The sequence below is a fragment of the Ochlerotatus camptorhynchus genome, unplaced genomic scaffold (assembly GCF_037179485.1).
Source record: "Ochlerotatus camptorhynchus isolate MF236.1 unplaced genomic scaffold, CSIRO-AGI_Acam_v1.1 ptg000015l, whole genome shotgun sequence".
Taxonomy (NCBI): Eukaryota; Metazoa; Arthropoda; class Insecta; order Diptera; family Culicidae; genus Ochlerotatus; species Ochlerotatus camptorhynchus.
The window spans coordinates 240,707-253,191 of NW_027040507.1; the positions used below are offsets into that span (position 1 = coordinate 240,707).

Consider the following 12,485-nt stretch of genomic DNA (forward strand, 5'->3'; position numbering starts at 1 on the left):
GGCAAACGATGAATTTGTGAGCTCGGTTGTTGTTGAATGTAGAAAAAGAAAATCTTTCCTCCTCCTTCCTAAAAACCTACTGATTGATACGTACACGTTCGATGATCGGTCGTAGTAGTAATTTACCCTGTTCGGAAGTTTGTAAATATACACAAATCGTGCTCGCTTGCTTGCTTACTCTTGTCCCAGGTACTATGCCATACTTCGGTTCCGCTACTAGAAGCAGCTGAATATGAAACGAAACAGACCACCCTGCCACCACCGCCGCCGCCGTCGTCGTTCGAAGGGAGTTGTAGGAACTGCTGTTGCACCACACCGCGGAGGTTTCATTTACGGTAAGAAAAAATAAGCACACGTATTATTTTTCATATTTTCATGCAGTCGAAAAACTCTCCTTTCCATCGGCCGCCACCACAACCATTCGCACTTTTATTGCTACATGTCCGTGTCCATTCAGCACGTCTACGAAGACGACGACGACGACCACGTTGATGATGATAATCCTCTTCGACTGCTGTCTGTCTATTCACCCCTTCCCTTCAAAAACCTACAAAAATTAAACACCGCACAGGGTTTCTGGATTCCAGCTTTTAAAGCTTCTTCTCATTTACACTAATCCGGCACTTCCAATACACTGACAGTTCATTCATTCTAATTACATTGAATTGATCTACCTAACTGTTAATTGCCAATCATAACACCTCTTGTCACCTCCGCTGGACGAAAGTTGTTCTTAGCAAATAGCTCACTGAGTAGGCTCACACGGATCTTTTTTGTGCGCTTCAACAACACACTGCACACTGTCTATTAGGTGAAATCGCACTGAACACTGCTGGTGCTGACGATGATGAATACACAAACACGCACATCTCGATCGACGCGGACAAACGACGACGACGATGATGAACTACTGCTCACTGCTCCTCCTTCATTCGATGTTGGTCGTGCTCTGTGCGGCAGTGATGGAAAACTATTTACCGGAGGTTTCTATGGAATTGGTTCCATTGAAATGTTTAATCGTCCCAAATAGAAATTTATATTCCCATAATGTAGTCTCAATCTAAAATCCAAACGTTGAAAGTTAGGTGAATGTACTTAAATGTTTATCTGAATTCAAAATTCAAATTATTGTTTAACATTATCCCATCAGTCATACCCAGGGATGGAAAATCATTTACATTCATTTCGTGCATTCATTTACATTCATTTGCCATCAAAATTCCGTAAAATAATGTTTGAAGCTTTTGTAGGCTTTTATGTTAGCTACATTTTTTGTAAACAACTCAAATCTGTATCTCTTATGCATGATGAATCAGAGCGATTAGAACCCACCATTGTTTTTCAGTGAATGTAAATTGCATTCACTGAAAAACAATAACATGTTCTGCCAGCTCTATTTCATCATGCATAGAAGATTCATATTTTAGTTATTAGCAAAAGTTGTAGTTAATATCAAAAGCTACAAAAGCTTTATACATCATTTAACGGCATTCTGTTGATGAAAAAAGTTAGAGGCAAATGAATGTAAATAAATGCACGAAATGAATGTAAATGATTTTCCATCCCTGGTCATACCATAGGGGTAGCCGGGGTAAGATTAGCACCCTTTAAGTTTACCTAAAATTTATGTTTGAAAAATCAAACATTAAATACATTTAATTGTATCAATGCGTAGGTGCTAGAACAGACATGAAAGAACTAAAATAGTCAGTATTTGAATGCATTAATTGCAATTATTACATCGACAGTGAGCATGCATAAGGGCGTAAAGGCGATGATCAATTCTCTTCGTCGTTTTTCTCTTTTGTTAATAACTGGCTATAATGAACGTTTCTCGGTGCGTTTGCTGTTGCATTTGATAGCCAATACAACCTGTTACAACTCTGCATTGAACAAATTCTAGAAAATGGTTACGCTTAGCTTTAGCAATGAAAAGAGAAAATCGATGAAGTGAATCGATCATCGCGTATACGCCCTTATGCATGCTCACTATAGACATATACATACACTGAAACAGAATCAATTGTTAAAAATACTATATTGCTGATTTAAATTAAATTCCCTCACCAATAGATTTGTGCAGAAAATAATTTCATTAAATTTTACTATTATTTCTATCAAAAATACTATGCATTTTGACCAAGCATAGTAATTTTGCCAGAATCATAGAAAATTTGTTGACATTCATAGTCAACTATACTGAATTCATAGTAGATTTAACGGTAATAAGCATGGTTATATTGAGAATAAGTGTTTTCTGCAAAAAAGTATTCCTAACTATGGTCCTTGTTTCAGTGTACAAACAACCAACGGTAGTGTCTACCAATTCAGGATAATAGGCAAATAGCAGGAGTGGTAGTGGGAATGTTAAACAATAATAGTAACTTTAGTGACTAAAATAACGAAAAAAAAGTGACCAAATAGTAACTTTAAAACAATAAAAGAGTGACCAATAGTGAAATGTATTGATCGAAAAACATTGTTCCAGTCTATCGTTGAATGCGACCCTCTTCGAGAAATTTAATAGACTCACAATTACTACCCATTAAGAGCATTTTTCATGTTCATTTGAGATAAAACAAATGGTTTAAGGATCCCATAAATTTAATCTCAAAAAATATTATATGATTTATTATTATTTAGTAGCACAATAATAACTTTATTAATTGAATAAGCAAGTGCATTTTCCATTTCCTCATTTTACACAAATTTTTCTGACACTGTTTAATGAGAACAAACCATTTACTTAGATGATTTTAGATTCAGATCATGAATTGGTGGTGATTAGAACTAAAAATTGGGTCACAGAGAAAATTGTTGAAATTCTCGAACAAAGGTTCATTTTTACAATTTTAAGATTGTAAGATTCAGGGATAAATTTTACATTGTTTTAATGCTGTATCTTGAAAATTCAAGGTAGGAGAAAATTAGTACCGTCCCAATGAGGCGTTCATCTAGATAAAATTGATAAATAGCAGATTTTTAGCGATGGGCCCAATCTTAGATCCACAGGCCAATATTAGAGCTATTGCCCCTACATGATTTTAATTCTCGATGTTTGGACAAAAACTAAAGCTAGCGAGCTCCAAAGATTAGTCAAATTTCTTGTGTTTGAGAAATGCCTAGAGTATGAACATTTTCCTAGACCATTTTCCTACACCAAGGGCTTGAACAATCAAGATAACGAAGTGAAAAAGCCACGACATTGGGATCAGAATTTTCATCGAAAGAAAATGTGTGATGAGTATATGACTACATCAATGTTACGAGCAAAGAAATTTTAATCACCACACACACCACAAAAAAAACAAAATTTTGATAATTTGCTTTATGTCAAATTATGTTTCATAATTTACATAAATTTTTAAAGTCCGATATTTGACATATTTTTAAAAGTCCAGTTACATATAAATTTCTCCAAAGATATTAGGCCGAACTTTACTGGGTTGAGTAGGAATTTTATTAAGCTACAGATTGGTAGACGATTTTTATTGAAGGCTAGGCTAGACCAGTTGGTTACATTCTTGTGAACTTTTCGAGATTCAGACTTACAAAATCTTAAATTTTAAATATGGCACTATTTTTAATATTTCAGATTAACAGAAAACCTTAATCATGAACTAATATAAAAATGAAGGATTCTGACATATTTATGAATTATCTCGATAAGAATGTCAAATAAGTTTTGATGAGAATAGTGGCAATTCTGGGGAATTCTGAGCACAATTCGACTAGAAGTTCTTGGTAATTTTGAAAAGCATTTCAATAAAATTGTCAGGAGAACTAAAGGTGAATTACTAAAGAAGAAAACTAAAGAACTAACGATGAATACGACTAAATATATCTTAAAAGTTATGCAATCACTCAATCGATCATACAATTTTGCGAGATAATAATTCCAAAAGCATTTAATATAGTTGGTTGGAAATGCTATCTAGCATGAAGATTTTTTAGTGTGATAATTTATTAGCTAGAGAATGGTCTTAGAAGAGGGTAGGTAGATAGTTCCGTTAGAGTACGGCAGTATGAAAATTGAATAGAAGCTGAAAATGAGCGAAGGGCCATTAAAGCGACAGTACAAGTCAAACGCACACTTTTTTGCCTAGCCCGACCATTCTCTAGCTAATAAATTATCACACTAAAGCTTCATGTTAGATAGCATTTCCAACCAACTCTGAAAATCGCAAACTTCGCGTATGAAGTAACTTAAAAACACTTTGAATGCATTTAATAAAATTTAAATAAAAAAAATCATTGCAGAATTTCAGGCTAGTTTGAAGATAGTTTCCAGGGTGCCAGAGGAAATTTTCAACATTATTTCCATAAAAATTGGAGTAGCATTCCAGGAGATTCTAAAAATATTTCCACTTCTTAGGAAAGTCTTATGAGAATTCTAAGAAAATTCCAAGAGATGAATCCAAGACACCATTCTGAAAAGAATTTCAAAGGAATTCTCCGGAATTTTTTAGGTGAAATCCAAAGAAAACAGTTTTCTGATGAATATTTTAAGAAAAATTATGAAGGAAAATTAACGCAAATTATCGCGAGAATTATAAAGAATACGAAGATAAATGTAGAGTGAATTTTCAGAGTATTCTGGAGGAAACTCCTAAAGTGTTCTGCACAGAATGCACAGAATTTCGAATCTGTTATGGAGAAACATTCTAGGAAATAACGGAGAGAATCATAAAATTCTAAAAGTGAATCCTGAAAAGAACACTCACGATTCAAATCTGATCCCGAAAAAGTCACGAATGACCTAACATGTACTAAAGTGACTAGGGGGAATGGATGTAATGTCGGCCTAAATGCCCCTAATTTTGGCCCATACATAAATTCAGCAATCGACTAAATTTTCAATAGCGACCAAAAATATCCATTAGTACCGTCCCAATGACGCGTTCATCTAGATAAAATTGATAAATAGCAGATTTTTAGCGATGGGCCCAATCTTAGAACCATAGGCCAACATTAGAGCCATTTCCCCTAAACCACCCGGAACTAAAATGAATAGATAAACTTAAGGAGCGTTCAAGACTAGTTCAGGGTCAGAGATAAGAGGGTACCCTTGAAACGGGTTTCAGAAAATTCTGCTGTTTTGAATGTATTAAATTCTTTGAGTTCCTGCAGCTTCAGAAGCAGTAGGTGTGGGAAAGGTCTCAAATAGCCTAGTCAGTTAAGGCGGTTCGGTTCAGGAAAATACCGGTGGTGTAGTGGTAAGCGTGACTGCTTTCTAACACCCCGATGGGTCTGGGTTCAATCCCAGCCGAGGTCGGTGGGATTTTTCTGAGGCATAAAAATCTCTGGTCACGTCTTCCTTCGGAAGGGAAGTAAAGCCGTTGGTCCCGGCCCATGTATGTTGAATGGGTGCGATATCCTACGCAGGTGTGGAAGCTGCCTTCCTGCACATTCGATTGCTGTCAATGGATGGCAATCGATGTCCGTCGGTGATTGGCACTAGATTGCGGAACAGAGACCGACGTTAAATAAAGGAAGACAAAGACATAAACTTGAAATAAAAATCCTACTAAATCATTTTCAGAAAATATGTTGCTATTTACTTCTCAATATTACCAGTCCTCTAATTATATTCTACACAATACTCATCAGAGACACCAAGTTTTTAATAGCTGGTATGAACACTTGAGTAAGAAGTCGAATAGGTATCGATCAGAAATTTGCTGAACACCATGTTTTCAATAGCTTATGAGCACTTGAACAAGTAAGAATTGATTTTAAAGTTGAAAAATGCTATTATAAGAATGGTTTAAAAAAATTTGATAAGCTTTTCGCAAAATCCTTGGAAATATGTTAAAAAGAAACGATTTTGTTAAGAGCCTTTTAAACTGAATAATACATTCCTCAGTATTATTATACAGTTAACTCTCCACAGATCAATTTCCAATAACTCGATATCGAGTTATAGAACCAAAGTAACAATGAACTTCATGGCTACTGTGATGGTGATTTCCTATGGGATAGTTCAAGACCAACAATTGAAATGGCCTTAACTCCATTTTGTAAACAAACCTTGTAAGGCCATTTTCTCGCGAACCGAAACCTTCATACGCAAACCTAAACCACAATCGGGTAGAGGAGAATTTCACCTACCTGTTCATTATGTTGGTTTTCCTTTGCGGACTTCGGTTCGCGAGAAAATGGCCTTACAAGGTTTGTTTACAAAATGGAGTTAAGGCCATTTCAATTGTTGGTCTTGAGTTGTTCTAAAACTCGTTGGTTCCTTCATTATCGAACTGTAGTGAGTTTACCGTAATTCAAACTATCATACAAAAAACTATGCCTTCATTTTGGGGATTTATCACAAACTGGTTGTCAAAGTGATGTTCCAAAGATTTAATTATGTAAAAAATGTATGAACAAAATGATACATCCACCTTGTTCGTCATTCTTGGATCTAGTTCCACCGCCAAGAGACTATGTACCGTGTGGTGCCGGTGTTCTCAAGTAAAAATTGGCATTCATATTTAACTGATTACAATGAATTATTCAACTTTGATAATTATAACATTAAAAAATTTTCTATTAGTCAGCAATTACAATTTTTGATAAGACATTAAGTCAGGTCTTTACTTAGGATCCACAAGCTCGACATGTATTTTTCTATCCTTACCCTCATTCCATCGAATAAAATTTAAAAACCAAAATATAAAAACAATCCTGCCGTGGACCAATATCTACCAACACTGCCGGACCGTACATAGTTTGCCTTTCTCCGATTAGTAACTGCTGTTGCCGCTGTGGTTGTAGAGCATGCGACGATGGACTGCTTCTTCTTCTTCTCCTCCCTGTCCCACCAGCTTGATTTATGCTCTGTTTGATGTGCTTCGTTCGAGTTTGTTCCTCCTCACTCACGCTCTCCTCAATGTGTGTGCAAGCAACCGAGTAACCTCTCCCATACCTACACAACTCTGCTGCCTTGCCTGCTGCACAAATAATGGGATTCCGCAAACGTACCACAATCCAGTTTTCCAATGCCCCATCCATTCACTTTGGCACTAGATATGTGATCGCGCAACAATTTTCCAACATCTTTTTTGGGTGATTCATTTTTACTGCCCTAAACGGTACTCCCCTCGAACAAAAAAACTACCTACCTTTGCCAGGACACTCGGCGAGCATTATACGCGTAAAATTGGAACCAAAATCAACGGAAATTCCGCACTTTTTAAACAATTTCGGACGCGACCTAAACCAAACCAACCGAACCGAACGACGACGTACAGAGAGATTGGGCGATGTTGTGTCGTGATGCTTTCAAACTCACTACACTCCTCTACACCACTACTTCGCGATTACATTTTTCTCCTTCTCTTTTCTGAAACACCACCACCATACCAACGAGCCCTGTGGCTTGCACCAGTGGCACACAGTGGTGTGCGTGTTATGTGTGTAGGCACCGAAACGAAAGCTTTTGATTGTGTGGAAGATTGGCTGACTTCGCAGAAAGCGAAGTTTGACATCAGGCTGTTTGTCTTTTGTGACGCTTTGTGATGGTTAATTTTAGAACATCCATTTAAATGGGTACACTCAAAAATATTACTATTCACAGATAGATTAAAATTTAATCATTTTATGCTTTATCAATATTTATACATTGAATCTAATTCTTTTTTTGTCAAAATTATACTAAGTCTGAATACCGATGAAGTATTCGTTCAGTGTATACTGCTGATTTAGCCTTTGACATGATTTAAAAAAAAAAGTGAGCAGAATCCAGGACAGAAAACCGACGGAGGAAATTGAAGTGGGGCTCGGTCAGATGACAACAGTCCCAGAGACCTGACGCAAGACGGCTGGAAGAATATCTTCCGATGCTTCCGATGGATGAATTTAAGGTGAGTTGATATTTATGTTAAAGTTTACTTAGGCACCACTTCGCTCGATCTGCTGACATTTGTTTTATGAAATCATTTCCTTTCTGCTCGACCCGTTCTACCCTCTAATTCCAGCGATGAAGATGCCAAGTATGTCTTCCTGCCGTAGTATAAGACATTTCGCTTCACAGATTGATCGCTTCGAAAATCGATTTGTGCTGTTAGTCGTTTTCATGAATAAAAATAAGGAACAGAAACCTGAGCTGGAAAGTAGGTGACACCGGAGAAATTCGCGGCGACTGAAATACGCTGGTAATGGTGAAAGAGCACATAGTAAGGGCCCTCTGTTGACTGTAGATGAATTCGCTAACATCCGGATCGGAGAGCGAACAACTCTACTACGACAACAAAACCCTACCGGCGTCGATTCTTTCGGCTTTTGGATTGCAACTGTTGCGTGGCCGAAGAAATATGGTCGGTGTCGGTAGTAAAGTTATATCCGTGCTAATATTGGTACATCCTCATGTAGCACTAAGCGATAAAGTAAAATGATGACATTGTAAATGTTTATTGCTAGAAAAATAAAAATGGTTCAATGTTTTAATCCTGTGAACAAATTGATAAATTCAAAAGAAACCAAAAATCAAAACAAAAACGCAAAGCAATCTAAAACCAGCATACAGCAAGACTAATCACTGCATGTATAAAGTATATTTAAACTGAACTATCCTTAATCCAGTTTTATACTAGGCGTGCATTCTCTGTCTTTATACCAAGCTATGCGTCGGTCACACGGATAGAAATCTCCTTATACCTTTTGGCAAATTTCTATTGCTGATTATTCATAAAATGTATAAGTCAACTAATAAACAGACGCCTCGCAAAAAGTTAATGAAGCTCATGTGTCAAATGAAATGTATAAGCGGTCACACATACCTTTTATGCATTCTTGTAGGACCTATGTGGTTTGTCATATGGAATGTATAAGGCTGATGCTTTGGCAAAAATGTATAAGTGAAACACATGAATAAAATAATTGATTTTCGTTTCGTGCAGGAGAGTTGCGATTTAGTGTAACTTTTATACTATTTAGATTTGAATATTTTTTTAGTGTAGAGTACAAGGCATTAGCTGGGTTTAAGGGGAAGATTACAGCCCCAAATAAAATATTTTCGGCACGTTTTTATATCTCTAAAAACATTGGAAAAAATTATCAAAAATCCAAGAAAATCAGTTTCTTCTTTAGATTCTTGAGAAAATTTACATGTTAAAATGGTTTTTCTATCTCATCATGAAAAAATATTGGACTCTCAGCAAAACCGAAAAGTTGATGTTTTGTGGTTTTTTGAGTCCAACTTTATGCCATGATAAATTACACAAAAATATGTTTGCACGTGAATTTTCTTTAAAAAAAAATACGAAAATATGTGATTTTTTTTAGATTTTTGATATCTTTTCCCAATAATTTTAGAAAAATCGAAACTCAAATTTTTTTTCGGAGCGGTATACTTCCCCTTAAGGTTTAATTTACTTAGGCTGTGTTCCATTTGAAGAATGTTCACTTAAATTTGATAGATGAAAAATTTCAAATAATCCTGCTATTCTACCAGACTTATTTCTGACTGACAAGGAATTTGACAAACACCTTCTCGAAATACTGAAAGAGAGATTTTCGAATGTTGGCGAGATAAATTTAGCTGGTTAGTTCTGACAGAAAGGAAGCCTGATTTTGTCAACCATGGCTGAATTAATAATGTTACCATGCTTCTGCGCTAATTTTCCTTCAGATGTCACTGATGTTCTTAATGATGACATCTATCAGAAATTACGCATACACTTAGTTCCGTTAATAGTTTACAGAGGGTAATGCCAACAATCAATACGAAACTAACGATTTTAAATTGGCTCACCACTTTAGTAGCCTATTGGTCCCAAGCAAACGATTAATACCACAGACAGACATACAAATTAGTACCGTTGTACTCCTTTAATCAAGTACCTCAAAACGTACAATTTGTGGTACTAGCTTAAAGCAGTACAACGGTAGTACAACAGTGAACTTTGTATGTCTGTACAAGGTATAACGTACCCTATTCTAGTTGAAATTCTATTACTACACTATGTTTGTTTTGATTCGCTATGAAAGTTTGACAGATAACATCAGGGGTGTGTGGATTCATGCAGAACATGCAGGGGTGAGTGAAATAGCTTGGGACTGCTTGGGACCGTTGTTCTGGTACTGAGTGAGCCAAAAATAATAATGATTTTCTTCGGGACCCAGTGGTCTTAGAGTTACCTCTATGGTAATGCCATAGAGGTAACTCTAAGACCACTGGGTCCCGAAGAAAATCATTATTATTTTTAGCTCACTCAGTACCAGAACAACGGTCCCAAGCAGTCCCAAGCTATTTCACTCACCCCTGCATGTTCTGCATGAATCCACACACCCCTGATGTTATCTGTCAAACTTTCATAGCGAATCAAAACAAACATAGTGTAGTAATAGAATTTCAACTAGAATAGGGTACGTTAATCGTTTGCTTGGGACCAATAGGCTACTAAAGTGGTGAGCCAATTTAAAATCGTTAGTTTCGTATTGATTGTTGGTAATGCGGTCAAGACATGTATGATTCCTCTATATATGCAGTTAGATTAAAATCTGAAGTCCCTCCTTTCTACACATTCTGGACAAAAAATACTTTCCATGCCCCGCCTCTGACAGGATTTTCCGAGGGATTTTCCACCATTTTTTTATGAATGGAGCGGGGCAGAAAGTATATTTTGAATATGTAAAAAGGGAGGGGCCTCGGATGTTAATCTAAATGCATATATAGAGGTACCAGCAAGGGGTAGGTCACTCTGCACACCAATCTTGGGTCATCTTTTTTATCAAGGCCCACGCATATTAGATCCGGATGGGACGCGTTGCGGCAAAGTGACAGCTAAATCTATTGTCTAACTGTCAAATTTACGTCAACGCAACGCAAACGGATCTTATGTGGGTGGCCCTTCAGTGTGCCGGTTGTGCCGGTCATAGAGCAAGCTGCGATTGTTTGTAAAATACCCAGTATTTCTGACACCTTGAATGTTTTGGTTTGAAATCGCAAGGATAAATCGGTCTAGTTGGAACCAAAGAGAAATGCAATGTCTACATCGGTTGTAGATGATGCTCAAATTCATAGTATTCGTTCGCCAGCCGATAGACGATGACGCGGGAAGTGGCGGGTGTGTTTGTGTTCACAAGATAATAAAAGTCCTCAAAGGCAGACAAGAAACCTAGCCTTTCGTGATATGAAAAGCAACCGGTGGGCAACATTGTTGGAGACCAAATTTAGAAGATGATGAATATAACTTCTGTAGTTTGTTTTGTGTGCGTTGCACTATTTGAATTAAGGCAACTAATGGGGCTGATTAGCTGCCTCTTTTTCTCGAGCCCACGCTAGAACCTAGATTTCGGATTTAAATCTATAAGAGAACCCAGAAGTGAACTGCTGGTCTGCGTTCCTACACAAACAACAAAAATTATATCAATAAAAATAATGCATTTTTAAATTGAAAGTGTCCCTAAATTCCTTGTTTCAACCGAGGTTTCAACATCGAAAATATTCGAAAAAAAGTTAGTTTTTTAAATTGAAAGTTCGCTTTTGACCGAGGGGGGCGACACATCTAAATCTCAATGTTAGATGCTCAAAAAATCTCACACTAGCGAATCATTCTTCGAAAAATCTTCTTGCATTTTTCAATCTTCAGAATCGTCATCAATTGTCTTTCTATCTACTCAGCGCGTGAGAAGCTAGCCACAGCAAAACACAATCTTTCCTGCAGCGTAGATAGAGTCGTCCCCCTCGCTTTTGACCCGTGATTTTAAAAGTGCATAGTTTTAAAACAAAAATTGTACAACTGTTTAAAATACCCCTTCATCGATGTTTTTACTGGCTACACTGAAATCTCATTTGCCGCCTTTTCCGTTAGTCTGGCTGCTGTGAATATGACATCCAGCTCAGAAGTAGCAACTCGAGTGATTCTTCCCATTCAGCATCTTTTCTTCGATGGATATTCTGGCATTATTTGCTGGACCTACGAAGTGATCCAAGTGCAATTGACATTCCAAACGGTAAGTTCACTATTTTCAATGTTATAGTTTCTGATTTTTAGATTCTTTTTTATATCAGACTACGCAATTTGCCAGGACGACCTGTTGAAGGATCAAGCCCTACGGAAGCGCTACGCAACCTCTGCCTTCAATGTAAAAGTTTGCCTCCTAGCAGCAAGAGTGATTTTTATATCTTTCATTGCATAACGTCAAATTAATAATTATTGTAAACCAAACAAATTAAAAAAAATAGAATGTCAAATGAAAAATTATGTATTTCAAAATATTGTGATAGTTTCAACCTCGTGTCCAACACATATATATCATGTGTTTATCACATTGCAAAAAATCATGTGTGGGACACATACACATAATCATTGAATTTTTATTAGTGTAGAATCAAAAAAATTATTGTAAATTGGTGTCCTATCCCTGATAAGGCATTCACCACTTTTAGTACAATCCAGATCGACGAATGCGCTTTCCGACAGCATAAAAGCTCGGAAAGCTCCGAACATTGTTACGCTATCATTCTTATTTTGTATTTACACCCTTCA

At 36.7% G+C, this 12,485-nt stretch overlaps 1 protein-coding gene across 10 annotated transcripts in view; it reads right to left on the reverse strand.

Annotated features, from left to right (window-relative positions):
* PDZ-GEF (PDZ domain-containing guanine nucleotide exchange factor) overlaps window positions 1-7,257 on the reverse strand; it is a 78,825-nt gene extending 71,568 nt beyond the window's left edge. For 5 of the 10 annotated variants that reach the window (XR_010517675.1, XR_010517676.1, XM_065222838.1 and 2 more), the window contains exon 1: window positions 7,116-7,257. The gene's annotated coding sequence lies outside the window, so the exon portion shown is untranslated. Of the gene's footprint in view, window positions 1-94; window positions 117-178; window positions 530-551; window positions 653-674; window positions 1,099-6,785; window positions 7,086-7,115 lie in introns of those variants that run through there. The other 5 variants (XM_065222819.1, XM_065222804.1, XM_065222809.1 and 2 more) reach the window with 5 other exon arrangements.
* Between the last annotated feature and the right edge of the window lie 5,228 nt (window positions 7,258-12,485).